This window comes from Benincasa hispida, chromosome 12, assembly GCF_027475165.1.
Source record: "Benincasa hispida cultivar pf3 chromosome 12, pf3_genome.v1.1, whole genome shotgun sequence".
In the NCBI taxonomy this organism is placed as follows: Eukaryota; Viridiplantae; Streptophyta; class Magnoliopsida; order Cucurbitales; family Cucurbitaceae; genus Benincasa; species Benincasa hispida.
The window spans coordinates 32,869,705-32,876,032 of NC_143489.1; positions in this window are offsets into that span (position 1 = coordinate 32,869,705).

A 6,328-nucleotide genomic window follows, 5' to 3' on the forward strand; every position below is an offset into this window, starting at 1 on the left:
CTTAAAAAGACATACTACAATAACTAAACTAGTAAATTTACAACTTTAATCTACCCAAAAGGGCAAATCAAGAAATATAGTGCCATTTATACATCATGTTAGCACCATCATACTCTATTTTTTCTAAAATTAAATGCAAAATGCAAAGACTAGTTCTTGGTTGTTGAAGTCCTAACAAAGGTCGTTTAGATAAATTTACAAAATTCAATAATATTTACCATTAAAGCTGAGTTGTTTACATATCAACTTAAAAGGTTGGTGAACCAAACAACCTGACATTATTTTAAGTATCTTCATGGTCTTATTTTAATCATACACGTGTCTCTCTCGAGACGAGTAAATTACTTTTTGAAAGTAATTTAATATTCAATTAAAAGAATCTAAGTAAGCTCTTTTTTTGGAACTCAAACTTACTTTAAAACAAATTGTACATGGATCATAAATATGTCCACATGTTCCCATGGATTTCATCATATATATGAAGTAGGAACCACATAACTAATAATCAGTTGACTAAGTCTGTAACATTAATAAACAAAAAGATGTATGATATTTTTTTTTTTACTTTTTTTTTTTTTTTTTGTGTGTCCGTTGCCCCCTTGATTTGGTTTTTTATTTTTGGAGTATATTTCTTTAAACAAGAAATAAAATAAAGAAAAAGAAATGGTAAAATATATTTTTTTTTTACCTCTTTCATCTCTACTTAATCTCTCAAATTTTAAATCAATATAGGTTAATAAATAATCTTAATAAACAACCTTCTAAACTCGTATGGTCTAAATTCAAGCATTAAATATTCAAACCAATATAAATAGCTATTAATCAATCCGTCCATCATTTATGTGTGAGATATTTTTTTTAATCATTACTAGATTTCTATTTATTATTTAAGAAGGTTTCTACAGATAAAAAAAATCAAACTATTTACAGAAATAGAAAAAAAAATACTGATAGACATCGATAAATTTTTATCAGTATCTATCAATAATTGAAATGGATAAAAATCTATCACTAATAGAGATTGATAGAAGACTACCAATATCTATTAGTGATTGAAACTTATAGAAATTTAAAATTTAAAATAATTAAATTTTGCTATCATGTGTGAATAATTTATCTAATTTTTGAATTTCTTAAAATTTCCATGGTGAAAAGGTACGAAAGTAAAAAAAAAAAAAAAAAAAAAAAAAAAAAAAAAAAACCCACCGAACATCTTATGAATTTCCAACATTATTTATTTATTTATTGTAATAATTAATAATCTTTTTTTTTATTTATTTAAAAGCCCGTAAAGGCATGTCAGAATATCTAACAAAAGGTTAAAAAAATATTAACAAATAAAATATCGACCTTTTCCCTTTCCCCCGAAAAGTTATATTCCCTTAAACAAATCAACCCATAGTCAAAATCTTTATCATCTAACCATCGTATAAAGGTTAATTTGGAAAATTATTCCTATAATTTGAATGAAAAATTTTAAAAAATATTTGAATAAAGTTTGAATTTAGTTATAAATTAGCCCTTATAGTAGGATTATTTATGAGTTTTGATCAAATCATAGAAATTAAAATCGAATTTTTTAAACTATACAAATTAAATTCTAACTTGATTTTTGGAACCAAATTTTGTAATTTGAATTAAAAAGATAATACCTTTTAAGTTTTTAATGGTGGTTAAAAAAATGGTGCAGGGCATGAATAATAGTAACAAATTTGTTTCCCTTACTCTAATTTAGTCCAGAAACTTTTAAATTTCAAATAATGTATATGTACTTATTAAATTTAAGATAAATGAAATTCAAGCCCAAAATCATAGAGTATGTAGTACAAAGATAAAATAATTGCATATATAGAATAAAAATGGTAAAAAACTAAAAAACTCACGCCCAACCTTTCTCGCTTCAATAGTAGTCATTGATAGCTGCTATCAATTGTTATCACTGATAATTGCTATCAGTGGTAGCTTTCAATTTGATAAATTTTAATACAATCTTGAAATGAATAATCAGGTATAGCAGTAATTACACTATCATTTGGAAAAATAGCAAAAGGTGGAGTACTCTTGAATTATAGCAAAACGCATGATATCATGTGAGTCCAACTTTTTAAAATCCTAAAATGCATTATTTCAAACGGATAATTTTCTATAAATCTTGTGACTTAATGTTTGTTTTGAATTTCTGTATCAAATTTAATAGTTAGTTTGAATATTCTATTTTCTACACCAACTAATTTTCAAATCTTGGTTTGAAATTTAAAATATCCTATTATCTTATTTTTAAATTGTTTCTATAAAATCTTATATTATATTAGTTTTTCTAACTAACTTTTTATATTTATAGTAGATTTTCTCTTAATCATAATTAAATCATACGTCTTTGAAATTATTTTTGTGATTATATTTATTATAAATTTGTTTTAGGGGTCTTTTTAAATATAAAAAAATATTTAAAAATATTTATACTTTATAACAAAAAGTTTCAAAAGTACAAAGCACTTTGAAACTTTTTGTTATGAAATATAAATATTTTTAGGAATTTTCTATTTATAAGAATTAACATGGGATATAAAAAAAAATCTCATTTTTATTACTTAGTCTTTTTTATTTTGAATCATATTATTTTTTAAAAAAGATTTTCTTGGGAAGAATAGCAAAATAGAAATTTCATCAAATTTATAGCAAATACAGTCTCACACGGATTTTGTTACTTTTCGAATTTTAAAAATCGAATGTAATCTTTTTAAAAATCGAATGTACTTTTTTTTTTCAATTATCATATTTGATTTTATCTTCAATTTCAAATTTTGTTTTATCTAATTTTTCAATTTTAATTTTTTCTTACTAATTTTATTTTTTTGTTCTCAATCGACGACAAGTCTACTTTGGAGGCTTGATCTATCTGATCAAATCCACTGGTGTAGGATGAAAGGCTCAACTTAATCGATCACAACCAATAGTTCAAGTCGAAGAGTCTCTTCTTTCCAAAGTGATTCCTATCAAGTCATTGTAAAAAGGTAGGTCAAGCATATAGACGGTGTTAGTATTAACCTATTTGCCTTGGGTATCTTATATCCACCTTGATTTGATCAAAGAATGATGTACCATTGTCGAAGACTGTTTGTTTCTCTTCTATTCATGAGATCTCTACAATTGACATCAACGTCACATCATGATTGGTTAGTAATTTCAATTGATGATTTTTAATTGGAATTTTCATACTCCAATCTAAATCAGTTTCTTTCTTCATGAATGCAATTATCTAGATAAAGTTTTTATCAATCCAGCCTTCACTTACTAAACTAATATCTTGATCTATAACCAAGAAAAAGTATTGATACAAAATTTTGGGTAAGTTCAAAAGCGATGTAGATGATTTGGTTAAGTGATTTTCAATTGTATTTATTGGCCATAGTTTGGAAACTAATTACACTATATTTGTAGGTCACCTAAATATCTCATAAGAAGTATCGCCAAAAACTTTCAAAAGATATTTGATGATTACAAAACCCTAATCAGAATTACAATGTAACTCATTTTTCTTTAACCTTAAAATGCCCCAATCTGGATTTCCAGTGCTGCAACTAATTCTGCCATTTGCAAATTTTTTTTTTAACATAAATCCTGATTTTCTCCTAAATTATCTCTTACACTTTCGAATTTTAAAAATTGAATGTAATCTTTTTAAAAATCGAGTATATATATATATTTTTTCCAAATATCATGTTTGATGTTATCTTCAATTTTAAATTCTTTATTTTATCTAAATTTTCAGTTTTCATTTATTTCTTATTGATTCTATTTTTAATTTTTTTTCTCAATCGACGATAAGTCTAATTTAGTGGCTTGATTTAACCAATCAAATCCAATGGTGCATAGATGAAAAACTCAACTTACCAAGAGTTCAAGTCCCAAAGTCTCTTCTTTCCAAAGTGATTCTTATCGAGCCATTGTGAAAAGGTATGCAAAGCATGTGGAAGATGTTGGCATTAAATAGATTGCTTTTGGGATTCTATTCCATGACCGCACCATTGTAGGCAGAGGAGCCGATTTCAGAGAGGAAAATGGTGGCAACTTGGTTAGAAAAGAGGTCGGTGTAGTGCTAAAATTTGACTAAGATATTTGTTTTAATTACAATGTAATTACGAATATTTCTTAATAAGCCATTTGCAATTTCATTTGTATAGCTAATGGTAGTTTAGACTTTTATAATCTTGTTTATATTTTATTTTTAATTTGTTTTACTACTTTTATGAATGAAATGTTGATTTGCTATTTTTACAAATGAAAAGTTAAAATATACTATTCTTCTCGTTAGCCCATCTTGAAATATTAGTCTTCAATTTGCTTAGTCATCAATGGCTATCATCGATACACTTTTATCAATTAGAATCGACCTTGAAATATTAATACTGGCTATCAATGATAGACTTACACGTAGTTATCAACTTTGAAATAAACCAACAATTTTAAAAGATTAAGCTATACCAGTGATGAAAAAATATTAGTGGCTATCATGATAGACTTTCATAAATGACTATAAACTTTGAAAGATTAATACAGTAGCTATCACTAATTGTTGCTATCGGTAGCTATTACTGATAGATTTTCATCAATTAGAATCAACCTTGAAATATTAATACTTAAGTCTATAAATAATAGACTTCTATAATTGGTTATCAACTTTGAAAGAAACTCAATATATAGATATCACCTAAGTTCTACTATCGATATCACTAATATCACTAATATCACTCATATCGTGGTTATCTGTGATAACTTTTTTCATTGATAAGATGCTATCAATGATCTAACTAATATCATACTATCAGTGACTTCATTGATATCATGCTATTAATGATAGCTCTCTATTACCGAGAGTGTGCTATTGGTGGTAACTTCTATCACTGATAATGTGCTATCAATGGTAGTTTCTATCATTGATAACATGCTATTAGTGTTAGCTTTTATCACCGATAACATACTATCGGTGGTAGCTTCTATCAATGATAGCCACTGGCCACCTTTTTGTCTCTTTCTTTGTCCTTTCCAAACATTTGTATAGTCTCTTTTATTTTTGACACCTCTCAAGGGCATTTCCACAAAAATAGCGAACAACCAAACCAAACTCTTCTTCTTCATTTGATTTTGTCCACTGAAATTAATTAGGCTTCCTTTTCCTTCCGAAGATAATCTTTTTGTCGAAAAATAACTTAACTGACCTCAAGTTTTGTCCGCTAATGTTCATTTTAAGCCATCGAGTCGCTCGTGGGAGAAATTGGTGTAATCTAGCTTCAAAGAAGTTTAGACCTGACTGCCTGAGAGTTTAAAGCCGAAAATTTTATGAATACGGCTATTGTGGTCGGGCCGTCGTTCTGCCAGGTTTATTATTCATCTGACACTCTGTTTCCACAACTGATTAATGAACTGCAAGTAGAACCCTTTCATATCATTGATGTCACTGATATCTACTTAAGTCAAATCATTGATAATTGCTATCAGTGGCTATCCTTGACTATCATTGATAGACTTTCATCAGTGACTATCAACTTTAAAGACCAACACACAAAGCTATCAATGGTAATCATTGATAATCTTATATCATGGCAATCACTCATGATTCTAAAAGTGGTTATTAACTATGAAAGATTAATACGTAAAGCTATCAGTAATAGAATGCTATGAGCAATTATCACTGTAAGTGACTATCAACTTTGAAAGGTTAACACTTTAAAGCTATTAGATTCTATCATTGATGAACTTCTATTAGTGGTTGTCAACTTTAATTAACTATCACTGGTTATTAGCTAAGTTGTTTAGGTTCAAACAACGCTCTCCACTAATGCTTCATCTCATATTGGTTTTTTTTTTTTTTATGATGATGATTGATCATAATTCTTTGGTTATCAATAGTTATTGGTAGCTATCACCAATAGACTTCTATTAGTGACTATCAACCTTCAAAAATTAAGATCTAAAGCTATAAGTGATAGAAGACTATCATTGCCTATCACTGATAAACATTTATCACATGATATCAACTTGGAAAAACTATAAACTTTGAACAATTGACCCTTAAAATTATAAGTGATGGAAATCTATCAATGGCTATCAACCTTGAAATATTAACACTTTAAGCTATAAGTGATAGGAAGTTTCACAATGGCATGAAAATCAACATTAAATTACCAAAGTAGAAGAAAAAGCCATGAATAAAAATTTGTTATTTCCACCGGTGACAATATTAAAAGGCCCTTCCATATTTTAAATTGCTCCAAAAAAAATTATAATGGACTTCTATATATTATTATCGATGATAGTCTCTATCATA